Source organism: Ambystoma mexicanum, chromosome 6p (genome assembly GCF_040938575.1).
Source record: "Ambystoma mexicanum isolate Mex_15411 chromosome 6p, UKY_AmexF1_1, whole genome shotgun sequence".
Taxonomy (NCBI): Eukaryota; Metazoa; Chordata; class Amphibia; order Caudata; family Ambystomatidae; genus Ambystoma; species Ambystoma mexicanum.
The window spans coordinates 30471313-30491326 of NC_090935.1; the positions used below are offsets into that span (position 1 = coordinate 30471313).

Here is a 20014-nt window from a genome sequence, read left to right on the forward strand (position 1 = left end):
AAAGGGGCCCCGCCCCGCTCCCGTGCTCGTCTTGTGCTTGCTCGCTGCCGCGGAAGCCCTTCCCGTTTCTCTTGATCCTCTCTGTGCTGTGCTGCACCGAGAGCGGCTGCCTTGTCCTCTGCTGGCTGCTCATTTCTATATAGCGCTTTCTATATGACCCGCCTCTAGGGGCTCATGGCAAAGAGCGCACAGCCCCTCAAGCTTCACTGCTTCTAGGCCCTACTCTTCATGAGAGCTGGCTGCCTCTAGGTGTGTGATCTCTTTACCCACTTGTGCATTCTTTGCTCAGTGTCATTCGCCAACTGCTCCTTTAAAGCAAGCGAGGGGTGGCAGGGTCTGAAAGGCAGCAGACAGCACGAGAGAGAGTGTGCGTGCGTGCGTGTGTCTGTGTGTATGCAAATCACCAGTCAGCCAGGGCCTGCTGGGAGCCCATTCCGCCAGGCCCACCGGCTTTTGGACAGCTCCCAGATGGTTGGAGAAGGACCAGGCTGGGTTAGGCCACGGAGCAGAGGCCGAGCCGTTCCCTGGTGCGCTTTCTGGAAATGTCTCCCTCATTTGGAAATGTGCCCCTCAGTTGCTGAGGTCCCGAGAAGGCTCGCCTGCGGCGCTCACAGAGAGGTCTCTGGCCGATCAGGGACGTGAAGGGCTGCCCTGGGACTGTGTCCAACACAAGCCAACCCCCACCCATTGAAGGACAGGACGCACACATGCATAGAAATCATCTGCTGCTTGTTGGGGCCTTCTGGAGGGACCCCTACTGGCGGTGCTTCGAGATGGCGCCTGGTGTTTCCTTGCTGTGCAACCGGGCCCGCCCCACATAAAATCAAAAGTCTATTGCGAGCAGTGAAGGCCAAGAGAATTTAAATGTAATTCAAAGAAACAAAGCACAGAGTTGGGAGCCCAGCCGGATGGCAGTGGAACCCACACAACCTTCTGACTCCTAGTCAGGCGCCTTATCCATTGCACCACTGGCCCCCATACCCCTGGTGCCCTCCCTTAGCTCCTAGTGCTGTTCTTCAAGGTGCCTTTCTGAAACAGGAGCCGCTGCAATGCCTGCTGTCCTGATTTTGTAACACACAAGGCTCACGTCCTGGCACAGTTGATAAAAGCAGGCGACAGGCAGCCAATACCTGTTGTAAGAGGCTTCCTGGCCCTACCAAAGGAAAGCAGACCCGGCGGGACTTTGAAGCCACCGTCGCTGAAGCCAGCAGCCAAACGTAAACTTACATTGGTTTGAAAATGCATCTCTGGCTTGAAGGCGGGGGCAGCAGCAATCCGGGGCTCTCGGGGGTCCGCGCACTAGGCCGCTGCCTCACCTTGCCTATCCTGGAACTCAACAGGGCCCCCCCCCAAGCAAACCCTCACAGGCCCTCTGGCTTTTCTCTGGCTTGTGGGACTATTGTGATGCGTCCAGACACACAGCACCCATCACCCAGGCATTATGACGGGAGGTGCCACTTTGCATGCAGCCTGGACCATGATCCTTTCTTCCTGCATTGCAATAGCCAAGCACACGGAACCGTTCCTTTTGGGCCAAACCAGCAGCGAGGAAGCTTGGGTCGTTGGTCTTTGCCTCTTGGTTCCATACCGGCCCCAGAACCAAACAGTTTTTTGCCAAAGTTAGAGCATAACAAGTCAACCTAGGTCAAAAGGCAGCCGATGCGGTGGCTTTTATACACTGGCCAGTTCAGCCCCAAGTGTGTGCTCGCTTCGGCAGCACATATACTAAAATTGGAACGATACAGAGAAGATTAGCATGGCCCCTGCGCAAGGATGACACGCAAATTCGTGAAGCGTTCCATATTTTTAGACACGTGCGTGCCAGGAGAGAAATACCTTTTATTGACAGAATAAAAGGGGCCCCGCCCCGCTCCCGTGCTCGTCTTGTGCTTGCTCGCTGCCGCGGAAGCCCTTCCCGTTTCTCTTGATCCTCTCTGTGCTGTGCTGCACCGAGAGCGGCTGCCTTGTCCTCTGCTGGCTGCTCATTTCTATATAGCGCTTTCTATATGACCCGCCTCTAGGGGCTCATGGCAAAGAGCGCACAGCCCCTCAAGCTTCACTGCTTCTAGGCCCTACTCTTCATGAGAGCTGGCTGCCTCTAGGTGTGTGATCTCTTTACCCACTTGTGCATTCTTTGCTCAGTGTCATTCGCCAACTGCTCCTTTAAAGCAAGCGAGGGGTGGCAGGGTCTGAAAGGCAGCAGATAGCACGAGAGAGAGTGTGCGTGCGTGCGTGTGTCTGTGTGTATGCAAATCACCAGTCAGCCAGGGCCTGCTGGGAGCCCATTCCGCCAGGCCCACCGGCTTTTGGACAGCTCCCAGATGGTTGGAGAAGGACCAGGCTGGGTTAGGCCACGGAGCAGAGGCCGAGCCGTTCCCTGGTGCGCTTTCTGGAAATGTCTCCCTCATTTGGAAATGTGCCCCTCAGTTGCTGAGGTCCCGAGAAGGCTCGCCTGCGGCGCTCACAGAGAGGTCTCTGGCCGATCAGGGACGTGAAGGGCTGCCCTGGGACTGTGTCCAACACAAGCCAACCCCCACCCATTGAAGGACAGGACGCACACATGCATAGAAATCATCTGCTGCTTGTTGGGGCGGTCTGGAGGGACCCCTACTGGTGGTGCTTCCAGATGGCGCCTGGTGTTTCCTTGCTGTGCAACCGGGCCCGCCCCACATAAAATCAAAAGTCTATTGCGAGCAGAGAAGGCCAAGAGAATTTAAATGTAATTCAAAGAAACAAAGCACAGAGTTGGGAGCCCAGCCGGATGGCAGTGGAACCCACAACCTTCTGACTCCTAGTCAGGCGCCTTATCCATTGCACCACTGGCCCCCATACCCCTGGTGCCCTCCCTTAGCTCCTAGTGCTGTTCTTCAAGGTGCCTTTCTGAAACAGGAGCCGCTGCAATGCCTGCTGTCCTGATTTTGTAACACACAAGGCTCACGTCCTGGCACAGTTGATAAAAGCAGGCGACAGGCAGCCAATACCTGTTGTAAGAGGCTTCCTGGCCCTACCAAAGGGAAGCAGACCCGGCGGGACTTTGAAGCCACCGTCGCTGAAGCCAGCAGCCAAACGTAAACTTACATTGGTTTGAAAATGCATCTCTGGCTTGAAGGCGGGGGCAGCAGCAATCCGGGGCTCTCGGGGGTCCGCGCACTAGGCCGCTGCCTCACCTTGCCTATCCTGGAACTCAACAGGGCCCCCCCCAAGCAAACCCTCACAGGCCCTCTGGCTTTTCTCTGGCTTGTGGGACTATTGTGATGCGTCCAGACACACAGCACCCATCACCCAGGCATTATGACGGGAGGTGCCACTTTGCATGCAGCCTGGACCATGATCCTTTCTTCCTGCATTGCAATAGCCAAGCACACGGAACCGTTCCTTTTGGGCCAAACCAGCAGCGAGGAAGCTTGGGTCGTTGGTCTTTGCCTCTTGGTTCCATACCGGCCCCAGAACCAAACAGTTTCTTGCCAAAGTTAGAGCATAACAAGTCAACCTAGGTCAAAAGGCAGCCGATGCGGTGGCTTTTATACACTGGCCAGTTCAGCCCCAAGTGTGTGCTCGCTTCGGCAGCACATATACTAAAATTGGAACGATACAGAGAAGATTAGCATGGCCCCTGCGCAAGGATGACACGCAAATTCGTGAAGCGTTCCATATTTTTAGACACGTGCGTGCCAGGAGAGAAATACCTTTTATTGACAGAATAAAAGGGGCCCCGCCCCGCTCCCGTGCTCGTCTTGTGCTTGCTCGCTGCCGCGGAAGCCCTTCCCGTTTCTCTTGATCCTCTCTGTGCTGTGCTGCACCGAGAGCGGCTGCCTTGTCCTCTGCTGGCTGCTCATTTCTATATAGCGCTTTCTATATGACCCGCCTCTAGGGGCTCATGGCAAAGAGCGCACAGCCCCTCAAGCTTCACTGCTTCTAGGCCCTACTCTTCATGAGAGCTGGCTGCCTCTAGGTGTGTGATCTCTTTACCCACTTGTGCATTCTTTGCTCAGTGTCATTCTTTGAAAGCAAGCGAGGGGTGGCAGGGTCTGAAAGGCAGCAGATAGCACGAGAGAGAGTGTGCGTGCGTGCGTGTGTCTGTGTGTATGCAAATCACCAGTCAGCCAGGGCCTGCTGGGAGCCCATTCCGCCAGGCCCACCGGCTTTTGGACAGCTCCCAGATGCTTGGAGAAGGACCAGGCTGGGTTAGGCCACGGAGCAGAGGTTGAGCCGTTCCCTGGTGCGCTTTCTGGAAATGTCTCCCTCATTTGGAAATGTGCCCCTCAGTTGCTGAGGTCCCGAGAAGGCTCGCCTGCGGCGCTCACAGAGAGGTCTCTGGCCGATCGTGGCCGATCAGGGACGTGAAGGGCTGCCCTGGGACTGTGTCCAACACAAGCCAACCCCCACCCATTGAAGGACAGGACGCACACATGCATAGAAATCATCTGCTGCTTGTTGGGGCGGTCTGGAGGGACCCCTACTGGTGGTGCTTCGAGATGGCGCCTGGTGTTTCCTTGCTGTGCAACCGGGCCCGCCCCACATAAAATCAAAAGTCTATTGCGAGCAGAGAAGGCCAAGAGAATTTAAATGTAATTCAAAGAAACAAAGCACAGAGTTGGGAGCCCAGCCGGATGGCAGTGGAACCCACAACCTTCTGACTCCTAGTCAGGCGCCTTATCCATTGCACCACTGGCCCCCATACCCCTGGTGCCCTCCCTTAGCTCCTAGTGCTGTTCTTCAAGGTGCCTTTCTGAAACAGGAGCCGCTGCAATGCCTGCTGTCCTGATTTTGTAACACACAAGGCTCACGTCCTGGCACAGTTCATAAAAGCAGGCGACAGGCAGCCAATACCTGTTGTAAGAGGCTTCCTGGCCCTACCAAAGGGAAGCAGACCCGGCGGGACTTTGAAGCCACCGTCGCTGAAGCCAGCAGCCAAACGTAAACTTACATTGGTTTGAAAATGCATCTCTGGCTTGAAGGCGGGGGCAGCAGCAATCCGGGGCTCTCGGGGGTCCGCGCACTAGGCCGCTGCCTCACCTTGCCTATCCTGGAACTCAACAGGGCCCCCCCCAAGCAAACCCTCACAGGCCCTCTGGCTTTTCTCTGGCTTGTGGGACTATTGTGATGCGTCCAGACACACAGCACCCATCACCCAGGCATTATGACGGGAGGTGCCACTTTGCATGCAGCCTGGACCATGATCCTTTCTTCCTACATTGCAATAGCCAAGCACACGGAACCGTTCCTTTTGGGCCAAACCAGCAGCGAGGAAGCTTGGGTCGTTGGTCTTTGCCTCTTGGTTCCATACCGGCCCCAGAACCAAACAGTTTCTTGCCAAAGTTAGAGCATAACAAGTCAACCTAGGTCAAAAGGCAGCCGATGCGGTGGCTTTTATACACTGGCCAGTTCAGCCCCAAGTGTGTGCTCGCTTCGGCAGCACATATACTAAAATTGGAACGATACAGAGAAGATTAGCATGGCCCCTGCGCAAGGATGACACGCAAATTCGTGAAGCGTTCCATATTTTTAGACACGTGCGTGCCAGGAGAGAAATACCTTTTATTGACAGAATAAAAGGGGCCCCGCTCCCGTGCTGGTCTTGTGCTTGCTCGCTGCCGCGGAAGCCCTTCCCGTTTCTCTTGATCCTCTCTGTGCTGTGCTGCACCGAGAGCGGCTGCCTTGTCCTCTGCTGGCTGCTCATTTCTATATAGCGCTTTCTATATGACCCGCCTCTAGGGGCTCATGGCAAAGAGCGCACAGCCCCTCAAGCTTCACTGCTTCTAGGCCCTACTCTTCATGAGAGCTGGCTGCCTCTAGGTGTGTGATCTCTTTACCCACTTGTGCATTCTTTGCTCAGTGTCATTCGCCAACTGCTCCTTTAAAGCAAGCGAGGGGTGGCAGGGTCTGAAAGGCAGCAGACAGCACGAGAGAGAGTGTGCGTGCGTGCGTGTGTCTGTGTGTATGCAAATCACCAGTCAGCCAGGGCCTGCTGGGAGCCCATTCCGCCAGGCCCACCGGCTTTTGGACAGCTCCCAGATGCTTGGAGAAGGACCAGGCTGGGTTAGGCCACGGAGCAGAGGTTGAGCCGTTCCCTGGTGCGCTTTCTGGAAATGTCTCCCTCATTTGGAATTGTGCCCCTCAGTTGCTGAGGTCCCGAGAAGGCTCGCCTGCGGCGCTCACAGAGAGGTCTCTGGCCGATCAGGGACGTGAAGGGCTGCCCTGGGACTGTGTCCAACACAAGCCAACCCCCACCCATTGAAGGACAGGACGCACACATGCATAGAAATCATCTGCTGCTTGTTGGGGCGGTCTGGAGGGACCCCTACTGGTGGTGCTTCGAGATGGCGCCTGGTGTTTCCTTGCTGTGCAACCGGGCCCGCCCCACATAAAATCAAAAGTCTATTGCGAGCAGTGAAGGCCAAGAGAATTTAAATGTAATTCAAAGAAACAAAGCACAGAGTTGGGAGCCCAGCCGGATGGCAGTGGAACCCACAACCTTCTGACTCCTAGTCAGGCGCCTTATCCATTGCACCACTGGCCCCCATACCCCTGGTGCCCTCCGTTAGCTCCTAGTGCTGTTCTTCAAGGTGCCTTTCTGAAACAGGAGCCGCTGCAATGCCTGCTGTCCTGATTTTGTAACACACAAGGCTCACGTCCTGGCACAGTTGATAAAAGCAGGCGACAGGCAGCCAATACCTGTTGTAAGAGGCTTCCTGGCCCTACCAAAGGAAAGCAGACCCGGCGGGACTTTGAAGCCACCGTCGCTGAAGCCAGCAGCCAAACGTAAACTTACATTGGTTTGAAAATGCATCTCTGGCTTGAAGGCGGGGGCAGCAGCAATCCGGGGCTCTCGGGGGTCCGCGCACTAGGCCGCTGCCTCACCTTGCCTATCCTGGAACTCAACAGGGCCCCCCCCAAGCAAACCCTCACAGGCCCTCTGGCTTTTCTCTGGCTTGTGGGACTATTGTGATGCGTCCAGACACACAGCACCCATCACCCAGGCATTATGACGGGAGGTGCCACTTTGCATGCAGCCTGGACCATGATCCTTTCTTCCTGCATTGCAATAGCCAAGCACACGGAACCGTTCCTTTTGGGCCAAACCAGCAGCGAGGAAGCTTGGGTCGTTGGTCTTTGCCTCTTGGTTCCATACCGGCCCCAGAACCAAACAGTTTTTTGCCAAAGTTAGAGCATAACAAGTCAACCTAGGTCAAAAGGCAGCCGATGCGGTGGCTTTTATACACTGGCCAGTTCAGCCCCAAGTGTGTGCTCGCTTCGGCAGCACATATACTAAAATTGGAACGATACAGAGAAGATTAGCATGGCCCCTGCGCAAGGATGACACGCAAATTCGTGAAGCGTTCCATATTTTTAGACACGTGCGTGCCAGGAGAGAAATACCTTTTATTGACAGAATAAAAGGGGCCCCGCTCCCGTGCTCGTCTTGTGCTTGCTCGCTGCCGCGGAAGCCCTTCCCGTTTCTCTTGATCCTCTCTGTGCTGCACCGAGAGCGGCTGCCTTGTCCTCTGCTGGCTGCTCATTTCTATATAGCGCTTTCTATATGATCAGCCTCTAGGGGCTCATGGCAAAGAGCGCACAGCCCCTCAAGCTTCACTGCTTCTAGGCCCTACTCTTCATGAGAGCTGGCTGCCTCTAGGTGTGTGATCTCTTTACCCACTTGTGCATTCTTTGCTCAGTGTCATTCGCCAACTGCTCCTTTAAAGCAAGCGAGGGGTGGCAGGGTCTGAAAGGCAGCAGATAGCACGAGAGAGAGTGTGCGTGCGTGCGTGTGTCTGTGTGTATGCAAATCACCAGTCACCCAGGGCCTGCTGGGAGCCCATTCCGCCAGGCCCACCGGCTTTTGGACAGCTCCCAGATGGTTGGAGAAGGACCAGGCTGGGTTGGGCCACGGAGCAGAGGCCGAGCCGTTCCCTGGTGCGCTTTCTGGAAATGTCTCCCTCATTTGGAAATGTGCCCCTCAGTTGCTGAGGTCCCGAGAAGGCTCGCCTGCGGCGCTCACCAGAGAGGTCTCTGGCCGATCGTGGCCGATCAGGGACGTGAAGGGCTGCCCTGGGACTGTGTCCAACACAAGCCAACCCCCACCCATTGAAGGACAGGACGCACACATGCATAGAAATCATCTGCTGCTTGTTGGGGCGGTCTGGAGGGACCCCTACTGGTGGTGCTTCGAGATGGCGCCTGGTGTTTCCTTGCTGTGCAACCGGGCCCGCCCCACATAAAATCAAAAGTCTATTGCGAGCAGAGAAGGCCAAGAGAATTTAAATGTAATTCAAAGAAACAAAGCACAGAGTTGGGAGCCCAGCCGGATGGCAGTGGAACCCACAACCTTCTGACTCCTAGTCAGGCGCCTTATCCATTGCACCACTGGCCCCCATACCCCTGGTGCCCTCCCTTAGCTCCTAGTGCTGTTCTTCAAGGTGCCTTTCTGAAACAGGAGCCGCTGCAATGCCTGCTGTCCTGATTTTGTAACACACAAGGCTCACGTCCTGGCACAGTTGATAAAAGCAGGCGACAGGCAGCCAATACCTGTTGTAAGAGGCTTCCTGGCCCTACCAAAGGGAAGCAGACCCGGCGGGACTTTGAAGCCACCGTCGCTGAAGCCAGCAGCCAAACGTAAACTTACATTGGTTTGAAAATGCATCTCTGGCTTGAAGGCGGGGGCAGCAGCAATCCGGGGCTCTCGGGGGTCCGCGCACTAGGCCGCTGCCTCACCTTGCCTATCCTGGAACTCAACAGGGCCCCCCCCAAGCAAACCCTCACAGGCCCTCTGGCTTTTCTCTGGCTTGTGGGACTATTGTGATGCGTCCAGACACACAGCACCCATCACCCAGGCATTATGACGGGAGGTGCCACTTTGCATGCAGCCTGGACCATGATCCTTTCTTCCTACATTGCAATAGCCAAGCACACGGAACCGTTCCTTTTGGGCCAAACCAGCAGCGAGGAAGCTTGGGTCGTTGGTCTTTGCCTCTTGGTTCCATACCGGCCCCAGAACCAAACAGTTTCTTGCCAAAGTTAGAGCATAACAAGTCAACCTAGGTCAAAAGGCAGCCGATGCGCTGGCTTTTATACACTGGCCAGTTCAGCCCCAAGTGTGTGCTCGCTTCGGCAGCACATATACTAAAATTGGAACGATACAGAGAAGATTAGCATGGCCCCTGCGCAAGGATGACACGCAAATTCGTGAAGCGTTCCATATTTTTAGACACGTGCGTGCCAGGAGAGAAATACCTTTTATTGACAGAATAAAAGGGGCCCCGCCCCGCTCCCGTGCTCGTCTTGTGCTTGCTCGCTGCCGCGGAAGCCCTTCCCGTTTCTCTTGATCCTCTCTGTGCTGTGCTGTGCTGCACCGAGAGCGGCTGCCTTGTCCTCTGCTGGCTGCTCATTTCTATATAGCGCTTTCTATATGACCCGCCTCTAGGGGCTCATGGCAAAGAGCGCACAGCCCCTCAAGCTTCACTGCTTCTAGGCCCTACTCTTCATGAGAGCTGGCTGCCTCTAGGTGTGTGATCTCTTTACCCACTTGTGCATTCTTTGCTCAGTGTCATTCTTTGAAAGCAAGCGAGGGGTGGCAGGGTCTGAAAGGCAGCAGATAGCACGAGAGAGTGTGCGTGCGTGCGTGCGTGTGTCTGTGTGTATGCAAATCAGCAGTCAGCCAGGGCCTGCTGGGAGCCCATTCCGCCAGGCCCACCGGCTTTTGGACAGCTCCCAGATGGTTGGAGAAGGACCAGGCTGGGTTAGGCCACGGAGCAGAGGCTGAGCCGTTCCCTGGTGCGCTTTCTGGAAATGTCTCCCTCATTTGGAAATGTGCCCCTCAGTTGCTGAGGTCCCGAGAAGGCTCGCCTGCGGCGCTCACAGAGAGGTCTCTGGCCGATCAGGGACGTGAAGGGCTGCCCTGGGACTGTGTCCAACACAAGCCAACCCCCACCCATTGAAGGACAGGACGCACACATGCATAGAAATCATCTGCTGCTTGTTGGGGCGGTCTGGAGGGACCCCTACTGGTGGTGCTTCGAGATGGCGCCTGGTGTTTCCTTGCTGTGCAACCGGGCCCGCCCCACATAAAATCAAAAGTCTATTGCGAGCAGTGAAGGCCAAGAGAATTTAAATGTAATTCAAAGAAACAAAGCACAGAGTTGGGAGCCCAGCCGGATGGCAGTGGAACCCACAACCTTCTGACTCCTAGTCAGGCGCCTTATCCATTGCACCACTGGCCCCCATACCCCTGGTGCCCTCCCTTAGCTCCTAGTGCTGTTCTTCAAGGTGCCTTTCTGAAACAGGAGCCGCTGCAATGCCTGCTGTCCTGATTTTGTAACACACAAGGCTCACGTCCTGGCACAGTTGATAAAAGCAGGCGACAGGCAGCCAATACCTGTTGTAAGAGGCTTCCTGGCCCTACCAAAGGGAAGCAGACCCGGCGGGACTTTGAAGCCACCGTCGCTGAAGCCAGCAGCCAAACGTAAACTTACATTGGTTTGAAAATGCATCTCTGGCTTGAAGGCGGGGGCAGCAGCAATCCGGGGCTCTCGGGGGTCCGCGCACTAGGCCGCTGCCTCACCTTGCCTATCCTGGAACTCAACAGGGCCCCCCCCAAGCAAACCCTCACAGGCCCTCTGGCTTTTCTCTGGCTTGTGGGACTATTGTGATGCGTCCAGACACACAGCACCCATCACCCAGGCATTATGACGGGAGGTGCCACTTTGCATGCAGCCTGGACCATGATCCTTTCTTCCTGCATTGCAATAGCCAAGCACACGGAACCGTTCCTTTTGGGCCAAACCAGCAGCGAGGAAGCTTGGGTCGTTGGTCTTTGCCTCTTGGTTCCATACCGGCCCCAGAACCAAACAGTTTCTTGCCAAAGTTAGAGCATAACAAGTCAACCTAGGTCAAAAGGCAGCCGATGCGGTGGCTTTTATACACTGGCCAGTTCAGCCCCAAGTGTGTGCTCGCTTCGGCAGCACATATACTAAAATTGGAACGATACAGAGAAGATTAGCATGGCCCCTGCGCAAGGATGACACGCAAATTCGTGAAGCGTTCCATATTTTTAGACACGTGCGTGCCAGGAGAGAAATACCTTTTATTGACAGAATAAAAGGGGCCCCGCCCCGCTCCCGTGCTCGTCTTGTGCTTGCTCGCTGCCGCGGAAGCCCTTCCCGTTTCTCTTGATCCTCTCTGTGCTGTGCTGCACCGAGAGCGGCTGCCTTGTCCTCTGCTGGCTGCTCATTTCTATATAGCGCTTTCTATATGACCCGCCTCTAGGGGCTCATGGCAAAGAGCGCACAGCCCCTCAAGCTTCACTGCTTCTAGGCCCTACTCTTCATGAGAGCTGGCTGCCTCTAGGTGTGTGATCTCTTTACCCACTTGTGCATTCTTTGCTCAGTGTCATTCTTTGAAAGCAAGCGAGGGGTGGCAGGGTCTGAAAGGCAGCAGATAGCACGAGAGAGAGTGTGCGTGCGTGCGTGCGTGTGTCTGTGTGTATGCAAATCATCAGTCAGCCAGGGCCTGCTGGGAGCCCATTCCCCCAGGCCCACCGGCTTTTGGACAGCTCCCAGATGGTTGGAGAAGGACCAGGCTGGGTTAGGCCACGAAGCAGAGGCCGAGCCGTTCCCTGGTGCGCTTTCTGGAAATGTCTCCCTCATTTGGAAATGTGCCCCTCAGTTGCTGAGGTCCCGAGAAGGCTCGCCTGCGGCGCTCACAGAGAGGTCTCTGGCCGATCAGGGACGTGAAGGGCTGCCCTGGGACTGTGTCCAACACAAGCCAACCCCCACCCATTGAAGGACAGGACGCACACATGCATAGAAATCATCTGCTGCTTGTTGGGGCGGTCTGGAGGGACCCCTACTGGCGGTGCTTCGAGATGGCGCCTGGTGTTTCCTTGCTGTGCAACCGGGCCCGCCCCACATAAAATCAAAAGTCTATTGCGAGCAGTGAAGGCCAAGAGAATTTAAATGTAATTCAAAGAAACAAAGCACAGAGTTGGGAGCCCAGCCGGATGGCAGTGGAACCCACAACCTTCTGACTCCTAGTCAGGCGCCTTATCCATTGCACCACTGGCCCCCATACCCCTGGTGCCCTCCCTTAGCTCCTAGTGCTGTTCTTCAAGGTGCCTTTCTGAAACAGGAGCCGCTGCAATGCCTGCTGTCCTGATTTTGTAACACACAAGGCTCACGTCCTGGCACAGTTGATAAAAGCAGGCGACAGGCAGCCAATACCTGTTGTAAGAGGCTTCCTGGCCCTACCAAAGGAAAGCAGACCCGGCGGGACTTTGAAGCCACCGTCGCTGAAGCCAGCAGCCAAACGTAAACTTACATTGGTTTGAAAATGCATCTCTGGCTTGAAGGCGGGGGCAGCAGCAATCCGGGGCTCTCGGGGGTCCGCGCACTAGGCCGCTGCCTCACCTTGCCTATCCTGGAACTCAACAGGGCCCCCCCCCAAGCAAACCCTCACAGGCCCTCTGGCTTTTCTCTGGCTTGTGGGACTATTGTGATGCGTCCAGACACACAGCACCCATCACCCAGGCATTATGACGGGAGGTGCCACTTTGCATGCAGCCTGGACCATGATCCTTTCTTCCTGCATTGCAATAGCCAAGCACACGGAACCGTTCCTTTTGGGCCAAACCAGCAGCGAGGAAGCTTGGGTCGTTGGTCTTTGCCTCTTGGTTCCATACCGGCCCCAGAACCAAACAGTTTTTTGCCAAAGTTAGAGCATAACAAGTCAACCTAGGTCAAAAGGCAGCCGATGCGGTGGCTTTTATACACTGGCCAGTTCAGCCCCAAGTGTGTGCTCGCTTCGGCAGCACATATACTAAAATTGGAACGATACAGAGAAGATTAGCATGGCCCCTGCGCAAGGATGACACGCAAATTCGTGAAGCGTTCCATATTTTTAGACACGTGCGTGCCAGGAGAGAAATACCTTTTATTGACAGAATAAAAGGGGCCCCGCCCCGCTCCCGTGCTCGTCTTGTGCTTGCTCGCTGCCGCGGAAGCCCTTCCCGTTTCTCTTGATCCTCTCTGTGCTGTGCTGCACCGAGAGCGGCTGCCTTGTCCTCTGCTGGCTGCTCATTTCTATATAGCGCTTTCTATATGACCCGCCTCTAGGGGCTCATGGCAAAGAGCGCACAGCCCCTCAAGCTTCACTGCTTCTAGGCCCTACTCTTCATGAGAGCTGGCTGCCTCTAGGTGTGTGATCTCTTTACCCACTTGTGCATTCTTTGCTCAGTGTCATTCGCCAACTGCTCCTTTAAAGCAAGCGAGGGGTGGCAGGGTCTGAAAGGCAGCAGATAGCACGAGAGAGAGTGTGCGTGCGTGCGTGTGTCTGTGTGTATGCAAATCACCAGTCAGCCAGGGCCTGCTGGGAGCCCATTCCGCCAGGCCCACCGGCTTTTGGACAGCTCCCAGATGCTTGGAGAAGGACCAGGCTGGGTTAGGCCACGGAGCAGAGGCCGAGCCGTTCCCTGGTGCGCTTTCTGGAAATGTCTCCCTCATTTGGAAATGTGCCCCTCAGTTGCTGAGGTCCCGAGAAGGCTCGCCTGCGGCGCTCACAGAGAGGTCTCTGGCCGATCAGGGACGTGAAGGGCTGCCCTGGGACTGTGTCCAACACAAGCCAACCCCCACCCATTGAAGGACAGGACGCACACATGCATAGAAATCATCTGCTGCTTGTTGGGGCGGTCTGGAGGGACCCCTACTGGCGGTGCTTCGAGATGGCGCCTGGTGTTTCCTTGCTGTGCAACCGGGCCCGCCCCACATAAAATCAAAAGTCTATTGCGAGCAGTGAAGGCCAAGAGAATTTAAATGTAATTCAAAGAAACAAAGCACAGAGTTGGGAGCCCAGCCGGATGGCAGTGGAACCCACAACCTTCTGACTCCTAGTCAGGCGCCTTATCCATTGCACCACTGGCCCCCATACCCCTGGTGCCCTCCCTTAGCTCCTAGTGCTGTTCTTCAAGGTGCCTTTCTGAAACAGGAGCCGCTGCAATGCCTGCTGTCCTGATTTTGTAACACACAAGGCTCACGTCCTGGCACAGTTGATAAAAGCAGGCGACAGGCAGCCAATACCTGTTGTAATAGGCTTCCTGGCCCTACCAAAGGAAAGCAGACCCGGCGGGACTTTGAAGCCACCGTCGCTGAAGCCAGCAGCCAAACGTAAACTTACATTGGTTTGAAAATGCATCTCTGGCTTGAAGGCGGGGGCAGCAGCAATCCGGGGCTCTCGGGGGTCCGCGCACTAGGCCGCTGCCTCACCTTGCCTATCCTGGAACTCAACAGGGACCCCCCCCAAGCAAACCCTCACAGGCCCTCTGGCTTTTCTCTGGCTTGTGGGACTATTGTGATGCGTCCAGACACACAGCACCCATCACCCAGGCATTATGACGGGAGGTGCCACTTTGCATGCAGCCTGGACCATGATCCTTTCTTCCTGCATTGCAATAGCCAAGCACACGGAACCGTTCCTTTTGGGCCAAACCAGCAGCGAGGAAGCTTGGGTCGTTGGTCTTTGCCTCTTGGTTCCATACCGGCCCCAGAACCAAACAGTTTTTTGCCAAAGTTAGAGCATAACAAGTCAACCTAGGTCAAAAGGCAGCCGATGCGGTGGCTTTTATACACTGGCCAGTTCAGCCCCAAGTGTGTGCTCGCTTCGGCAGCACATATACTAAAATTGGAACGATACAGAGAAGATTAGCATGGCCCCTGCGCAAGGATGACACGCAAATTCGTGAAGCGTTCCATATTTTTAGACACGTGCGTGCCAGGAGAGAAATACCTTTTATTGACAGAATAAAAGGGGCCCCGCCCCGCTCCCGTGCTCGTCTTGTGCTTGCTCGCTGCCGCGGAAGCCCTTCCCGTTTCTCTTGATCCTCTCTGTGCTGTGCTGCACCGAGAGCGGCTGCCTTGTCCTCTGCTGGCTGCTCATTTCTATATAGCGCTTTCTATATGACCCGCCTCTAGGGGCTCATGGCAAAGAGCGCACAGCCCCTCAAGCTTCACTGCTTCTAGGCCCTACTCTTCATGAGAGCTGGCTGCCTCTAGGTGTGTGATCTCTTTACCCACTTGTGCATTCTTTGCTCAGTGTCATTCTTTGAAAGCAAGCGAGGGGTGGCAGGGTCTGAAAGGCAGCAGATAGCACGAGAGAGAGTGTGCGTGCGTGCGTGTGTCTGTGTGTATGCAAATCACCAGTCAGCCAGGGCCTGCTGGGAGCCCATTCCGCCAGGCCCACCGGCTTTTGGACAGCTCCCAGATGCTTGGAGAAGGACCAGGCTGGGTTAGGCCACGGAGCAGAGGCCGAGCCGTTCCCTGGTGCGCTTTCTGGAAATGTCTCCCTCATTTGGAAATGTGCCCCTCAGTTGCTGAGGTCCCGAGAAGGCTCGCCTGCGGCGCTCACAGAGAGGTCTCTGGCCGATCGTGGCCGATCAGGGACGTGAAGGGCTGCCCTGGGACTGTGTCCAACACAAGCCAACCCCCACCCATTGAAGGACTGGACGCACACATGCATAGAAATCATCTGCTGCCTGTTGGGGCGGTCGGGAGGGACCCCTACTGGTGGTGCTTCGAGATGGCGCCTGGTGTTTCCTTGCTGTGCAACCGGGCCCGCCCCACATAAAATCAAAAGTCTATTGCGAGCAGTGAAGGCCAAGAGAATTTAAATGTAATTCAAAGAAACAAAGCACAGAGTTGGGAGCCCAGCCGGATGGCAGTGGAACCCACAACCTTCTGACTCCTAGTCAGGCGCCTTATCCATTGCACCACTGGCCCCCATACCCCTGGTGCCCTCCCTTAGCTCCTAGTGCTGTTCTTCAAGGTGCCTTTCTGAAACAGGAGCCGCTGCAATGCCTGCTGTCCTGATTTTGTAACACACAAGGCTCACGTCCTGGCACAGTTGATAAAAGCAGGCGACAGGCAGCCAATACCTGTTGTAAGAGGCTTCCTGGCCCTACCAAAGGAAAGCAGACCCGGCGGGACTTTGAAGCCACCGTCGCTGAAGCCAGCAGCCAAACGTAAACTTACATCGGTTTGAAAATGCATCTCTTGCTTGAAGGCGGGGGCAGCAGCAATCCGGGGCTCTCGGGGGTCCGCGCACTAGGCCGCTGCCTCACCTTGCCTATCCTGGAATTCAACAGGGCCCCCCCCAAGCAAACCCTCACAGGCCCTCTGGCTTTTCTCTGGCTTGTGGGACTATTGTGATGCGTCCAGGCACACAGCACCCATCACCCAGGCATTATGACGGGAGGTGCCACTTTGCATGCAGCCTGGACCATGATCCTTTCTTCCTGCATTGCAATAGCCAAGCACACGGAACCTTTCCTTTTGGGCCAAACCAGCAGCGAGGAAGCTTGGGTCGTTGGTCTTTGCCTCTTGGTTCCATACCGGCCCCAGAACCAAACAGTTTCTTGCCAAAGTTAGAGCATAACAAGTCAACCTAGGTCAATAGGCAGCCGATGCGCTGGCTTTTATACACTGGCCAGTTCAGCCCCAAGTGTGTGCTCGCTTCGGCAGCACATATACTAAAATTGGAACGATACAGAGAAGATTAGCATGGCCCCTGCGCAAGGATGACACGCAAATTCGTGAAGCGTTCCATATTTTTAGACACGTGCGTGCCAGGAGAGAAATACCTTTTATTGACAGAATAAAAGGGGCCCCGCTCCCGTGCTGGTCTTGTGCTTGCTCGCTGCCGCGGAAGCCCTTCCCGTTTCTCTTGATCCTCTCTGTGCTGCACCAAGAGCGGCTGCCTTGTCCTCTGCTGGCTGCTCATTTCTATATAGCGCTTTCTATATGATCCGCCTCTAGGGGCTCATGGCAAAGAGCGCACAGCCCCTCAAGCTTCACTGCTTCTAGGCCCTACTCTTCATGAGAGCTGGCTGCCTCTAGGTGTGTGATCTCTTTACCCACTTGTGCATTCTTTGCTCAGTGTCATTCGCCAACTGCTCCTTTAAAGCAAGCGAGGGGTGGCAGGGTCTGAAAGGCAGCAGATAGCACGAGAGAGAGTGTGCGTGCGTGCGTGTGTCTGTGTGTATGCAAATCACCAGTCAGCCAGGGCCTGCTGGGAGCCCATTCCGCCAGGCCCACCGGCTTTTGGACAGCTCCCAGATGGTTGGAGAAGGACCAGGCTGGGTTAGGCCACGAAGCAGAGGCCGAGCCGTTCCCTGTTGCGCTTTCTGGAAATGTCTCCCTCATTTGGAAATGTGCCCCTCAGTTGCTGAGGTCCCGAGAAGGCTCGCCTGCGGCGCTCACCAGAGAGGTTTCTGGCCGATCGTGGCCGATCAGGGACGTGAAGGGCTGCCCTGGGACTGTGTCCAACACAAGCCAACCCCCACCCATTGAAGGACAGGACGCACACATGCATAGAAATCATCTGCTGCTTGTTGGGGCCTTCTGGAGGGACCCCTACTGGTGGTGCTTCGAGATGGCGCCTGGTGTTTCCTTGCTGTGCAACCGGGCCCGCCCCACATAAAATCAAAAGTCTATTGCGAGCAGTGAAGGCCAAGGGAATTTAAATGTAATTCAAAGAAACAAAGCACAGAGTTGGGAGCCCAGCCGGATGGCAGAGGAACCCACAACCTTCTGACTCCTAGTCAGGCGCCTTATCCATTGCACCACTGGCCCCCATACCCCTGGTGCCCTCCGTTAGCTCCTAGTGCTGTTCTTCAAGGTGCCTTTCTGAAGCAGGAGCCACTGCAATGCCTGCTGTCCTGATTTTGTAACACACAAGGCTCACGTCCTGGCACAGTTGATAAAAGCAGGCGACAGGCAGCCAATACCTGTTGTAAGAGGCTTCCTGGCCCTACCAAAGGAAAGCAGACCCGGCGGGACTTTGAAGCCACCGTCGCTGAAGCCAGCAGCCAAACGTAAACTTACATCGGTTTGAAAATGCATCTCTTGCTTGAAGGCAGGGGCAGCAGCAATCCGGGGCTCTCGGGGGTCCGCGCACTAGGCCGCTGCCTCACCTTGCCTATCCTGGAATTCAACAGGGCCCCCCCCAAGCAAACCCTCACAGGCCCTCTGGCTTTTCTCTGGCTTGTGGGACTATTGTGATGCGTCCAGGCACACAGCACCCATCACCCAGGCATTATGACGGGAGGTGCCACTTTGCATGCAGCCTGGACCATGATCCTTTCTTCCTGCATTGCAATAGCCAAGCACACGGAACCTTTCCTTTTGGGCCAAACCAGCAGCGAGGAAGCTTGGGTCGTTGGTCTTTGCCTCTTGGTTCCATACCGGCCCCAGAACCAAACAGTTTCTTGCCAAAGTTAGAGCATAACAAGTCAACCTAGGTCAATAGGCAGCCGATGCGCTGGCTTTTATACACTGGCCAGTTCAGCCCCAAGTGTGTGCCCGCTTCGGCAGCACATATACTAAAATTGGAACGATACAGAGAAGATTAGCATGGCCCCTGCGCAAGGATGACACGCAAATTCGTGAAGCGTTCCATATTTTTAGACACGTGCGTGCCAGGAGAGAAATACCTTTTATTGACAGAATAAAAGGGGCCCCGCTGCCGTGCTGGTCTTGTGCTTGCTCGCTGCCGCGGAAGCCCTTCTCGTTTCTCTTGATCCTCTCTGTGCTGTGCTGCACCGAGAGCGGCTGCCTTGTCCTCTGCTGGCTGCTCATTTCTATATAGCGCTTTCTATATGATCCGCCTCTAGGGGCTCATGGCAAAGAGCGCACAGCCCCTCAAGCTTCACTGCTTCTAGGCCCTACTCTTCATGAGAGCTGGCTGCCTCTAGGTGTGTGATCTCTTTACCCACTTGTGCATTCTTTGCTCAGTGTCATTCGCCAACTGCTCCTTTAAAGCAAGCGAGGGGTGGCAGGGTCTGAAAGGCAGCAGATAGCACGAGAGAGAGTGTGCGTGCGTGCGTGTGTCTGTGTGTATGCAAATCACCAGTCAGCCAGGGCCTGCTGGGAGCCCATTCCGCCAGGCCCACCGGCTTTTGGACAGCTCCCAGATGGTTGGAGAAGGACCAGGCTGGGTTAGGCCACGAAGCAGAGGCTGAGCCGTTCCCTGGTGCGCTTTCTGGAAATGTCTCCCTCATTTGGAAATGTGCCCCTCAGTTGCTGAGGTCCCGAGAAGGCTCGCCTGCGGCGCTCACCAGAGAGGTCTCTGGCCGATCGTGGCCGATCAGGGACGTGAAGGGCTGCCCTGGGACTGTGTCCAACACAAGCCAACCCCCACCCATTGAAGGACAGGACGCACACATGCATAGAAATCATCTGCTGCTTGTTGGGGCCTTCTGGAGGGACCCCTACTGGTGGTGCTTCGAGATGGCGCCTGGTGTTTCCTTGCTGTGCAACCGGGCCCGCCCCACATAAAATCAAAAGTCTATTGCGAGCAGTGAAGGCCAAGGGAATTTAAATGTAATTCAAAGAAACAAAGCACAGAGTTGGGAGCCCAGCCGGATGGCAGTGGAACCCACAACCTTCTGACTCCTAGTCAGGCGCCTTATCCATTGCACCACTGGCCCCCATACCCCTGGTGCCCTCCGTTAGCTCCTAGTGCTGTTCTTCAAGGTGCCTTTCTGAAGCAGGAGCCACTGCAATGCCTGCTGTCCTGATTTTGTAACACACAAGGCTCACGTCCTGGCACAGTTGATAAAAGCAGGCGACAGGCAGCCAATACCTGTTGTAAGAGGCTTCCTGGCCCTACCAAAGGAAAGCAGACCCGGCGGGACTTTGAAGCCACCGTCGCTGAAGCCAGCAGCCAAACGTAAACTTACATCGGTTTGAAAATGCATCTCTGGCTTGAAGGCGGGGGCAGCAGCAATCCGGGGCTCTCGGGGGTCCGCGCACTAGGCCGCTGCCTCACCTTGCCTATCCTGGAATTCAACAGGGCCCCCCCCAAGCAAACCCTCACAGGCCCTCTGGCTTTTCTCTGGCTTGTGGGACTATTGTGATGCGTCCAGGCACACAGCACCCATCACCCAGGCATTATGACGGGAGGTGCCACTTTGCATGCAGCCTGGACCATGATCCTTTCTTCCTGCATTGCAATAGCCAAGCACACGGAACCT

The 20014-nt window shown here is 55.5% G+C and overlaps 10 non-coding genes across 10 annotated transcripts; all 10 read left to right on the forward strand.

Annotated features, from left to right (window-relative positions):
* Nucleotides 1-1701: 1701 nt before the first annotated feature.
* LOC138511803 (U6 spliceosomal RNA) lies at nt 1702-1808 on the forward strand. Its single transcript, XR_011280699.1, has one exon. It is a non-coding gene; the product is annotated as a U6 spliceosomal RNA (small nuclear RNA).
* A 1743-nt stretch (nt 1809-3551) lies between these two features.
* LOC138511804 (U6 spliceosomal RNA) lies at nt 3552-3658 on the forward strand. The gene has a single exon (XR_011280700.1). It is a non-coding gene; the product is annotated as a U6 spliceosomal RNA (small nuclear RNA).
* A 1742-nt stretch (nt 3659-5400) lies between these two features.
* On the forward strand, nt 5401-5507 carry LOC138511805 (U6 spliceosomal RNA). The gene has a single exon (XR_011280701.1). It is a non-coding gene; the product is annotated as a U6 spliceosomal RNA (small nuclear RNA).
* Nucleotides 5508-7245: 1738 nt separating this feature from the next.
* On the forward strand, nt 7246-7352 carry LOC138511806 (U6 spliceosomal RNA). The gene has a single exon (XR_011280702.1). It is a non-coding gene; the product is annotated as a U6 spliceosomal RNA (small nuclear RNA).
* A 1744-nt stretch (nt 7353-9096) lies between these two features.
* Nucleotides 9097-9203, forward strand: LOC138511808 (U6 spliceosomal RNA). Its single transcript, XR_011280703.1, has one exon. It is a non-coding gene; the product is annotated as a U6 spliceosomal RNA (small nuclear RNA).
* Nucleotides 9204-10942: 1739 nt separating this feature from the next.
* On the forward strand, nt 10943-11049 carry LOC138511809 (U6 spliceosomal RNA). Its single transcript, XR_011280704.1, has one exon. It is a non-coding gene; the product is annotated as a U6 spliceosomal RNA (small nuclear RNA).
* A 1737-nt stretch (nt 11050-12786) lies between these two features.
* LOC138511810 (U6 spliceosomal RNA) lies at nt 12787-12893 on the forward strand. Its single transcript, XR_011280705.1, has one exon. It is a non-coding gene; the product is annotated as a U6 spliceosomal RNA (small nuclear RNA).
* A 1744-nt stretch (nt 12894-14637) lies between these two features.
* LOC138511811 (U6 spliceosomal RNA) lies at nt 14638-14744 on the forward strand. The gene has a single exon (XR_011280706.1). It is a non-coding gene; the product is annotated as a U6 spliceosomal RNA (small nuclear RNA).
* A 1742-nt stretch (nt 14745-16486) lies between these two features.
* LOC138511812 (U6 spliceosomal RNA) lies at nt 16487-16593 on the forward strand. The gene has a single exon (XR_011280707.1). It is a non-coding gene; the product is annotated as a U6 spliceosomal RNA (small nuclear RNA).
* Nucleotides 16594-18337: 1744 nt separating this feature from the next.
* Nucleotides 18338-18444, forward strand: LOC138512355 (U6 spliceosomal RNA). Its single transcript, XR_011281199.1, has one exon. It is a non-coding gene; the product is annotated as a U6 spliceosomal RNA (small nuclear RNA).
* The last annotated feature ends 1570 nt before the right edge of the window (nt 18445-20014 follow it).